Source organism: Ictalurus punctatus, chromosome 26 (assembly GCF_001660625.3).
Source record: "Ictalurus punctatus breed USDA103 chromosome 26, Coco_2.0, whole genome shotgun sequence".
Classification (NCBI taxonomy): domain Eukaryota; kingdom Metazoa; phylum Chordata; class Actinopteri; order Siluriformes; family Ictaluridae; genus Ictalurus; species Ictalurus punctatus.
The window spans coordinates 2,886,218-2,897,500 of NC_030441.2; the positions used below are offsets into that span (position 1 = coordinate 2,886,218).

The window sequence follows — 11,283 nt, forward strand, 5'->3', positions numbered from 1 at the left end:
CATTTATTAAACTCACTTTCTTGTTTAATGGCTCCAGGTTAGCCTTTTCAAACACATAGATATGCTCACTCTGTGAGAAACCCACAAGTTCAACCACCAACATTACATTTAAATAAGCACACAAGCTGATAAAGTAGAACAAATTATGGTGGCTCCTGAATAATCAACATCTTTTCCTCCACGTGCTCAGCAGGAGCAGTTTTGGGCAGCAGCAGGACGTCTGTGTTTGCTCCTGCGTTAACTACACACCTGCTGGTATTAAATGTGTTCACTTGCTAATCGTTCCTCCTGCGTGAGTAAAGATGAAGACTGACACGCACGGGCTTAACGGCGCACTGTTGTACGTCCACTGACACACGCTCAAACTCTATTTATTATGAATAATATTCACAGTAAATGAATCTTCCACCACAGTGTCATCTGATAACAGTAAGCTGTGGTTGCTAAGCAACAGACAAATGTTAGCATGTTCTATGGACAGATCAATGGATTATCAATGGCTTACCATTTTATTCGTTTAAAACCTGGAGCGTTACAGATTTTAATTATTGCAATGCCATCAGAGGTGTGTGTACATCGACGATCTTTACAACGAACGCAGCTCCGCCAATCAGATTTCGGAACCTATGCCATCTGTTTTATAACGAAGAAGAAGGTATAGTTTGTTGAGATGGTAACGGAAAGCCGTAACAAAGTTTTTAACCTTTTAATAAACCTTCAACGTCTATGTAGAATCTGAAAACGGCCCCAATTTCTGTTGTCTCACTTGTCAATGTTAGGGGAAAATGATGTTGGAGAAGCGTGGACAAATCATCAGACTTCGCATCCAGGCTATTAAGATTTTTATTTATAGTTGCCAAGTCGAACAATACAGTAGATGCAACAAGAAGGAAAAAAAAACCACCAAGAAATACTGACAATAACCGGGCAAAATAAAGGGCAGCTTAAAACCGAGTCGCTTCATGATTAAACATCGGTCCATTTTCTGTATTGTTTATCCTACACTGGGTCACAGGGGAGCCCAGAGCCTATCCCAGGGAACTCGGGGCACAGAGACTGGGTACTCCCTGAACAGGGTGCCAACCCATCGCAGGACGCAATTGACGATTTCAACGATTTTCAAACATTTCAAGTAAATTTTTTAACTCAAATAGTATCTTTTTTCAAGTACGATGCAAGGACAGAAACTTTGGCACACGTCTCGCTGAATTTCAGTCGAAGACACGGACACAATAAGCTATATGGTCAGATACATGTACCTTTCCCTTAGTAGACATTAACAGACTTAACTAGCTAACTACTAGCTAAGTGCTTGTTACTAACTAGCTTTTTAGCCTAGTCAATGAGGTTTCCAAGCAACTGATTCATGGGACCGGGCAGCACACTGGAGCTTTTCACTTTGCCGACTGTGCTAAATGTATGATTTTGCTACCTCTGTTGAGTCTGGTACATTGCAGTGAGTGATTTGTATAGCTGTCTAAGCATGTGATGTGCTATAAAAACTAATCTGTAAACGATAGGGCCTGGGACCGGGCCGTGAAATCGTCTGTAGTTCTTCATAAAAAGCCGTCACTACAGACACACAAAGCTAATTATTCTTAACAAGACCTAAAGACCTCTCATTCATTACGCCTGGTGTGCTGAAAATCCTGAATTATTAAACGAGGTGGCTGGAACTCAGTGGTATTTTAATAAGCACCCAGCTGTTTCATTCTGGATTGTTTGTAATGATTTACTAATGAGGATTTATTCGCCCAGTGGATGTCTGTTAAAAACTTAAACAACACCAAGTTCAGGTTTAATCTCAAAAAACCCAGTAGTTGCATAGCAGTTAAGTAAAATACGCTATAAAGGAAGAACTGGAACACCACAAAAGCCTGATCGCTGGATCTTGGCTGCTGAAGTGAGAGTAATGATTCATATTCACCTCTGCCAAACACAGGCAGATAAATTAGTGTCAGTTTCCAACAAAACCTCACACACACACACACACACACACACACACACACACACACACACAGAATAATCTTCTTTTCTTCCCCACAGCAACCCCTCAATCTAGCAGTGAGTGAGAGCTGATCCTAAACACTCTGTATGAAATCTACAAACATCTATGTCCAAAGGCATTGTGTAGTTTCTGAATAATGTATCACTGAATCCTGCACTGCAGTAACAAAAAAAAAAAAATAAACAAACATATTTTATTTGAAATGCAGGGTGCATTAAAAAAGGCAGTCGTGAAATGGAGCTTCAGTAATTCTGAATTACAAAGTTAGCCAAGGTTATGCTGATGAGCCTCAGAATCAGAAAATTAGTTGTTTTTTTCAAGTGGTTCATCAAACACATGCTTCCTTTCCACACTTATCTCGCTTTTCCCAGCTGGATTCTGTCTATACATTTAGCAAGATATCAACAAGTAAAAAGTGGCAAGAACACAGTTACTAACCACAGACTTGCTCAAGATTCTATTTAAAAAAATTTGGTGGCATTTTGTTTTTTTTACAGTGCATATCTGTAGCTCTGGACAACCACTGACTAATCAGAGTGATTTGTTCAGGTACAAGGCACCAATCTATTTTCAAATTGAATCTGTGTGGCAAAACTTGGAAACCTTAAAACCTCACAATGAATCCAGACCACCTGGACTATTCCCCATGTGCGTGCAGTTTGAGTGCTCTCCCCATGCTTCAGGGGTTTCCTCCGGGTACTCTGGCTTCCTCCCCCAGTCCAAGGACATGCGTTGTAGGCTGACTGGCATTTCCAAATAGTCCGTAGAGTGTGAATGTGTGTGATGGTCCTTGTGCCCCGAGTTCCCTGGGACAGGCTCCAGGCTCCCCTGCAACCCTGTGTAGGATAAGCGGTACAGAAAATGGATGGATGTTTGGACAATATCTTGGTCATGTGTGCTACTAATGACGGCCACACCCCCTACACCAACTGACCGCTCGAGTTGTATGTAGAACGCATGGAGTCTTTTTTATGATGATCATATGGACATTGCAAAGACACACTCGTCCATCAAACTCTCTCAGTCATCTCTCGGAGAACTGTGCACATTCTCGTCCACTTCTATAGAACAGCTTCAGCACTTACCTGCCTGAAAGAACCACTGCTGATTGCACTGCTTAGGTGGCGTGAGTGTTAAGAGCGAGTGTGGATTGTCTTGTGCTCGAAGGCTGACGCTGGAGGAGTTCCGACACTCGGCAAGTAAATTACAGCTCTGCTTTTCACTAGCGGCTAATGGAGGAGAGTTGAGAAGTCAGAGGATCCTCCACCGCCTGTAGAGCTAAACCGACCTCTCATCCCACCGTGACACAAATTAAACAGTGTATGAAATGTAATGCCTTCATTCTTGCTTACTTGTGTCCTGCCTTGTTTCCTTTCGCATTTGCTCTCAGATTCTCATTCCCTCTCTCTAGCCTTATCTGCTAATTACAAAAATACTTCCTTCTCTTTTTCCAGTCAAAACTCACACGTGGTGGAAAAAACTCCTCAAAAGATGTTCTCACGATGTTTATTTCTAAATAAATCCAATACAATGACGGTCGTGAACGCAAGCATGAGATTGGTAACTCCAAACCTGTTCTTCGTATTTGAATTCGGACGTTCAGCCAGGAACTAAAAGATCGCTTTCGCCCAGTAAAATATTCCACAGCTTCGGGTCTGTTTGATTTGACCTACACTGTGGAGGCAGAGCAACCCGAAATTCAATAGCCTGACTCACAGAAATTCACTCACGGTTTTTTAGTGTTCTTGGATGAATAAGTTTCACAGCTGAAGGTGAAGATCTCAGTCATCAATCTTCAGCACCTGAGCTCCATTCAGCAGCACAGACAAGAGCAATTTAAAGATAGCATCTTCACCCTTAAATTAGCCTTGTGCACTACTAACACTACACTGATGAGAGAGTCAGGGGGGTTTCTAGATTTAGATTATGTGCCGCATTCCCTTCCATACAAAGCCCTGTGAATGAGTCATTCACCACTGACAACACCGCAGCCGGCGGGATAGTCTCTCTCTCTCTCTCTCTCTCTCTCTCTCTCTCTCTCTCGTTTATCTTCAAAGCTGATGTCAAAACACAGGTTTTTCCCCCCCACTCCTTTTCAATCACTCACTTCTCTGACTGGTTGACCAAAACACCTGCATATTTAAGCAGCTGCTGAGTTTGAAGCTCTCTTGTTGGCCCAAATTCTTTCACTCGTAAAGGAAAATGGTGCATCCATCACTGGTTTGACAGAGCAGAGAAACAACAAAAGGGGCGGGCGGGCGGGCGGGCGGGGACACACACACACACACACCCCCACCCCAAAGTGAGTTAAGAGGAGGTGAGGACAAAAAAAATTGTAAAAAATGAACGAGATAAAGAGAGACACATTTAAAGAGTAAGGACAAAAAGAGAACTGGAAATGCTGCCGAGAAAAAGCGAAGTGAAAAGATCAGGGTAAACAGTCCTCCTGTTCAAACAGTTCAAACAACCTAAAGGTGTTGCTTTTTAGTAAAGGGAATGAAATGTGATAAAGCGCACGTGTACGGCTCAAAGGCTTTAGTCATGGCAGGGATCAGCACGGTGGAAAAATCGGGAAACAAAGACGGCTGCAGGGCAGAATTCAGCGAGAGCGAAATCAAACACCCAGACATTTCTTTAAATAAGTGTGCATAACAGGGCCCATTTCCCAGCATATTTAAGAGAGTAAATAAATACTGTGACCAATAAATACGCAAATCATGGAGATATTCTTCTCTATAAAACGTGTAGTGAGGTTTCTTTATTCAAAATAATTTATTTTATATATATATATATAAAAATAAATACACACACACACACACACACACACAGTATCTCACAAAAGTGAGTACACCCCTCACATTTTTGTAAATATTTGATTATATATCTTTTAATGTGACAACACTGAAGAAATGACACTTTGCTACAATGTAAAGTAGTGAGTGTACAGCTTGTGTAAAAGTGTAAATTTGCTGTCCCATCAAAATAACTCAACACACAGCCATTAATGTCTAAACCGCTGGCAACAAAAAGTGAGTACACCCCTAAGTGAAAATGTCCAAATTGGGCCCAAAGTGTCAATATTTTGTGTAGCCACCATTATTTTCTAGCACTGCCTTAACCCTCTTGGGCATGGAGTTCACCAGAGCTTCACAGGTTGCCATTGGAGTCCTCTTCCACTCCTCCATGACGACATCACGGAGCTGGTGGATGTTAGAGAGCTTGTGCTCCTCCACCTTCCGTTTGAGGATGCCCCACAGATGCGCAATAGGGTTTAGGTCTGGAGACATGCTTGGCCAGTCCATCACCTTCACCCTCAGCTGCTTTAGCAAGGCTGCATGAGTCCTGCCGGCACTGGGGAGCTACAGTTCATTGAGGGAAACATGAATGCCAACATGTACTGTGACATACTGAAGCAGAGAATGATCCCCTCCCTTCAGAGACTGGGCCGCAGGGCAGTATTCCAGCATGATAACGACCCCAAACACACCTCCAAGACGACCACTGCCTTGCTAAAGAAGCTGAGGGTGAAGGTGATGGACTAAACCCTATTGAGCATCTGTGGGACATCCTCAAACGGAAGGTGGAGCAGCACAAGGTCTCTAACATCCACCAGCTCCGTGATGTCGTCATGGAGGAGTGGAAGAGGACTCCAGTGGCAACCTGTGAAGCTCCGGTGAACTCCGTGCCCAAGAGGGTTAAGGCGGTGCGGGAAAATAATGGTGGCCACACAAAATATTGACACTTTGGGCCCAATTTGGACATTTTCACTTAGGCGTGTACTCACTTTTGTTGCCAGCGGTTTAGACATCAATGGCTGTGTGTTGAGTTCTTTTGAGGGGACAGCAAATTTACACTGTTACACAAGCTGTACACTCACTGCTTTACATTGTAGCAAAGTATCATTTCTTCAGTGTTGTCACATTAAAAGATATAATCAAATATTTACAAAAATGTGAGGGGCGTACTACTTTTGTGAGATACCATATATTTTATTGACTGACTACAATCTAAATGATGTGGTTTTTTCAGCAAATCTGGCTGCCAGCATTCAGCGCCAGTGCTCCAGGAGAGATGGTGAGATGATCGAGGAAATAATGAGACTGCCTGGGTTCATGTCTATTACACTGTAACCCCTCTAATAGAGCTGGCGCTCACTCTGGGACTCTTTGAAAATTTGGCGCCTGCGATTACTTTCTTCTCCACTTGGTACACCGTACTGTGATGGTCATTAGGAACAAGAGGATCAATGCCAGGGGTAAGTAGAAATGCTGTGTGGATCCTGCGAGTACTTTAGGAGCCTGCTGTCTAGACTCAGTCACTTAAATTAGCATTGTGGGGTAACGGTTAAAACCTGGTGCCATCTCTTAATGACCTGGTCATGATTCAGAATGCCAATGTGCTGCATTTTGGGCTGGTGAAAGAAATGATGATGAATGAGCAGTGGGTAGATAAAATAGCAACAGTCCTACAGTCAGTTAGTAGTGATACTAATCCCGTCAAATACATTCAAGTAAATGAGAATGTCAAAGAATGCAGTCTGTTGCAAGTACATTGTTTTCGGTAAATAAGGAAATATAAAGATTTCAATTGAACTGCTAAGAAGAGGAATATAAGAGCTTTGGTGCTTTCCTCATTTATAGCCCAGTAAGGCATACACCGGGTTACACCAAGCACTTTGAACCTCCTAAATTATTATGGTATTGTGTTACATAACAGGAAAGCATCCATGCGCAAACGTTGATCGCTGTAACACGCTCACTGTGTGTAGCTTTAAGACATAACACATTCGTGAACGTTTTTTTTTGTTTGTTTTTTTGTTTTGTTTACTCGTTCTCCAAAATCACATCTAAAAATAATTAGGACGCTTGTGCTGGCCTAATAACATTTACTCTGAGCCAGACATCTGGGGTTTAATATTTCTGTCCAGACAAATAAGTTCTGCTGATCCTTTAATTAAGAAAAAAAAACCTCACAACTCCACAGATGAGTTTCATGGAAGGAAAAGAGATTAGAACATTTTGGTTCGGTATTTGGAGCACTCTGGAGGGAAAGAAATTTGGGTACGGCTCACACAGTGAAACAGAACGGACCTCATAAGGAGACCCGCAGCGCTTTCTAATTAAAATAATCCCCTTTAATTAAAGCGCGTGGTTGGTGTGGCCAAAAACTCCCAAACGCTTTAAAAGCGGTGATGGAAAACTCACACTGTTCAGTCTGAATAATGAGCTTAAAGTGTAACGTTATACCCAGCCAGAATACCAGAACATGGCAGCTTGTTCATCTCTTAATCCCACAACAAATGGTGAGATTTTTATTGCTTGCTTTAATGTAAACACACAGATTATTCAACTTCTTCATTGGTAAAATTAATCCTTTTGGCTGTGTACTGGAACCATGGAACTTTTATTTCTAGCTTTCCTCTTACAGAATGCATTTGTATTAAAATTGTGTGTGTGTGTGTGTGTGTGTGTGTGTGTGTGTGTGTGTGTATATTTTCATATACACACACACATATGATATATGATAAGAGTGGGGTACCATTTACAATGTAATGACCCCTCAAAGGCTATGCTTCTCAATGGATTCCACTTTAAATTAGTTCTACACTAGTGTAGACTATTTCTTAACCAAAACCCTTGACTTTACATTCATTTCAAATGGCACTGATCATTTAAATATCCAGAGTGAAATAAATTTCCTGTCCCCTGGTTTACCATTCTGTCGTGTTTACAACATCTCTTATCTAACAAATGGCAACTGAACCAATTTGCACGCAGGTGACGCATTCTATCAAGAGGAAAATGGCAAGGGCAAGTTAACAATGGTGCATTAAAAAACACTGGGATATTGGAATGCAGAGACGGTAAAGCTAAACACCTTAGCAGCTCTTTAAACTGTATACTAATAGGACACAATGGCAGGAGCTGGTAATTGCGTCTCACGTTCAAGATCCCGCTCCGTTGCCCAATCAATACCGGGTCATTCAATTAAGCACAGAAGCTCTTCCCTCGTCTTGATCCCCTGGTTTCGCTGTCTCACACCATAAAACATACTGTTTCATTCAATACAAATATGATCCGGCCCGTGCCAAGACTGTTGTGGATGTACATGTAGTCCTGCAAGACTGTATGTTAAACTCAGCTGCAAGGTGAGCATATGAATCATGGTCTGGGCTCATTTCATCTTTAGAATACGAATATAGGAAGGTTCTGTGGCCACTAAATGAATAAATTTGCAGCGGTGCTATGATTCATGGTCAGCAGTCCATGAAAGCTAAACCGCACTACACCATGAACGACAACTGGGTGTTAAAAATAAACAATTTTTTTTTAAAAGGCATGCTCGCTCATCATGGTGGTGTTTGGTAAGAAATGAAACTCTCTGCGTCACGCTCTTAAAGGAAAACAGTCAGTCACAGGGTGGTGTGATGAAGCGGAGTTACTGACACCGGCCCGAAGTTAATCATTTTCCTACAACACCATGTGTTTTATTCTTCTTATACCACAGCAAAATCATAAGCTTGATTCATTGAGCCATGCTGTACGTTTCAAACCAACAGTTTTTCTTCTCTCTCGCACTTCAATCAGCCATAACATTAAAACCACTTGCCTAATATTGTGTAGGTCCCCCTTGTGCCGCCAAAACAGCTCTGACCCGTCGAGACTCCACAAGACCTCTGAAGGTGTGCTGTGGTATCTGGCACCAAGACATTAGCAGCAGATCCTTTAAGTCCTGTAAGTTGCGAGATGAGGCCTCCATGGATCGGACTCGTTTGTCTGGCACATCCCACAGACGCTCGATCAGATTGAGATCTGGGGAACTTGGACGACAAATCAACACCTTGAACTCTTCTTCATGTACCTCAATCCATTCCTGAACCATTTTTGAAGTGCATCAGTGCACATTATCCTGCTGAAAGAGGCCAGTGCTCTTGGAAATACCGTTGCCATGAAGGGGTGTACTTGGTCTACAACAATGTTTAGGTAGGTGGTACGTGCCAAAGTAACATCCACATGAATGCCAAGACCCAAGGTTTCCCAGCAGGACATTGCCCAGAGCATCACACTGTCTCCGGCAGCTTACCTTCTTCCCATGCATCATGGTGCCATCTCTAACCCAGGTAAGCGACAAGCATGCACCCGGCCTGCCACAAGAAGTAAAAGAAAACATGATTCATCAGATCAGACCAGGCCACCTTCTTCCATTGCACCATGCTCCAGTGTTAATGCTCACGTGCCCATTGTAGGAGCATTCTGTGGTGTATGGGATCAGCATGAGCACTGTGACTGGTCTGTGGCTACGCAGCACCATGCACAGCAAGCTGCGATGCACTGTGTGTCCTGACACATTTCTGTCATAACATTTTCAGCTATTTGTGCTACAGTAGCTCTTCTGCGAGATCAGACCAGCCAGGCTAGCCCATGACCTTGTCACCGGGTCACCGCTTGTCCTTCCTTAGACCACTTTTGGTAGGTACTGACCACTGTATACTGGGAACACCCCACAAGACGTGCCGTTTTGGATATGCTCTCACCTGGTCATTTCACCATTACAATTTGGCCCTCGTCACAGTAACAGATCCTTGAGCTTGCCCATTTTTCCATGACTTACTTTGAAAACTGACGACTTACTTGCTGCCAGATATATCCCACCCGTACTTGTGCAGTTACCACTGTAACAAGATAATCAATGTTAATCACTTCACCTGTCAGTGGTTATAATGTTATGGCTGATGGTGTATACACACACACACACACACACCCCCCCCAATCTCCATTCGTGTGACGGAAAAATCCACAAGTTTCTGATGGTGATGTTTCTTGGTGCTGTTTAAAAGAGGGAGGTGCTAAAAATGTTCTATCCTGAAAGCACAGTACTTCATTTAAGCTGGACCCAAGAGGTTTTCTTACTTAAAGAACCTGAGAAAGTGTGTGTGTGTGTGTGTGTGTGTGTGTGTGTGTGTGTGTGTGTGTGTTTGAGAGAGACAGAGAAGGACAGTGAAAAGGAGAGGACAGGCCAGAGTCTGGGTCATTTATCAAACCTGTCTAGTCTTGCGCTGATGAATGAAACCTCACAGCAGGCTGTCCAGTTTGATTAGATGTAGAGGATTTCTGCTGTAATGGACAGCACAGGGTGAGACACACTGACACTGCACAGCATGAACCACACACACACACATCAACAGGTATAAGGACATCACACAATGATTCACTATTGAAGCAGATCACTGGAGAGTCAATTAACTCCAATCCGCTACCACACCTTAATAACCTGTTTAGAAAACTACACTGGTCAGCAGTATTATGACTAGAACAATATCAAAACCAGGTCCAATCAGGCTGTGACAATGACCTGAAATAACTCACTGCTGCAAAACATCAACGTAATCAATAACTGTGGCCCAATACAAATCACACTCCCTGTAATCTCTCCACTAATCGCTCCACTAATCTCTCGAGTAGAACTTCTGGCACTGCCTCTCCCGCTGCTCTATTCACTTCTTCTCCATATTCCTGGATGGAGTTGTGCAAAATCTCAGTCTGAGACCTGAGGACTTGTCCTAATTATCTAAACGAGACACACACACACAGTAAGCAGATGGCTGATGAAACATGATAATTGTGTTTTCCTGAACGTCTACATTGGAGTCGGCCTTGCAGGTTTACGGGTGCGTGACGCTTTCTGATCCCGCTGTAATATGCAAGAGAACGGTGATCAAACATACCAATTTCAAAATTCAATCATATAGCACCTATTTTCGGTGGACCTCCATCATGCTCTTACATACTTTACCACAGTGGAACCTGAAGATCTCTCTCTCTCTCTCCCTCTCCCTCTCTCTCTCTCTCTCTCTCTCGCCCTCTCTTTCTCTCTGTGTCTGATTCTCCATTATTTACAGCTTCGTGTAAGGATCATGAGCAAAACGACACGAAAACAAAAAAGCCAAAGAAAGATTAAAAGGCATGTATTTCCTATAAAATGCATGGAGAATAGAAAAATGTATTATCTATAAATAAATTTTAAAAATGTAAATAAGAATATAAAGAGGTGAGAACAATGTGATGGTGGAAAGGGGATGAAAAACGATTTAAACGAGACATCATTTGGCAGGATTGTTAAAAGGAGGTCTGTGTATCCACCACAAACAGCCAGGACGAGGTCACACACCATCACCTCCATCTTTTCCCCCGGAGCTTCATGTTCCTTCAGATTTAAGGAAACAACAGCAATGAGGCTTCTGTTACTCCTTCCAGGCACTGAAACACACACACACA

At 42.7% G+C, this 11,283-nt stretch overlaps 1 protein-coding gene across 4 annotated transcripts in view; it reads right to left on the minus strand.

Moving 5' to 3' along the window:
• LOC108258873 (receptor tyrosine-protein kinase erbB-4) overlaps positions 1-11,283 on the minus strand; it is a 50,059-nt gene that overhangs the window by 34,521 nt on the left and 4,255 nt on the right. The window contains exon 2 of one of the 4 annotated variants that reach the window (XM_053676309.1): positions 11,183-11,265. The exons of 1 other annotated variant lie outside the window; for it this stretch is intronic. The gene's annotated coding sequence lies outside the window, so the exon portion shown is untranslated. Of the gene's footprint in view, positions 1-10,049; positions 10,816-11,176; positions 11,266-11,283 lie in introns of those variants that run through there. 2 more of the 4 variants (XM_053676308.1, XM_053676310.1) reach the window with 2 other exon arrangements.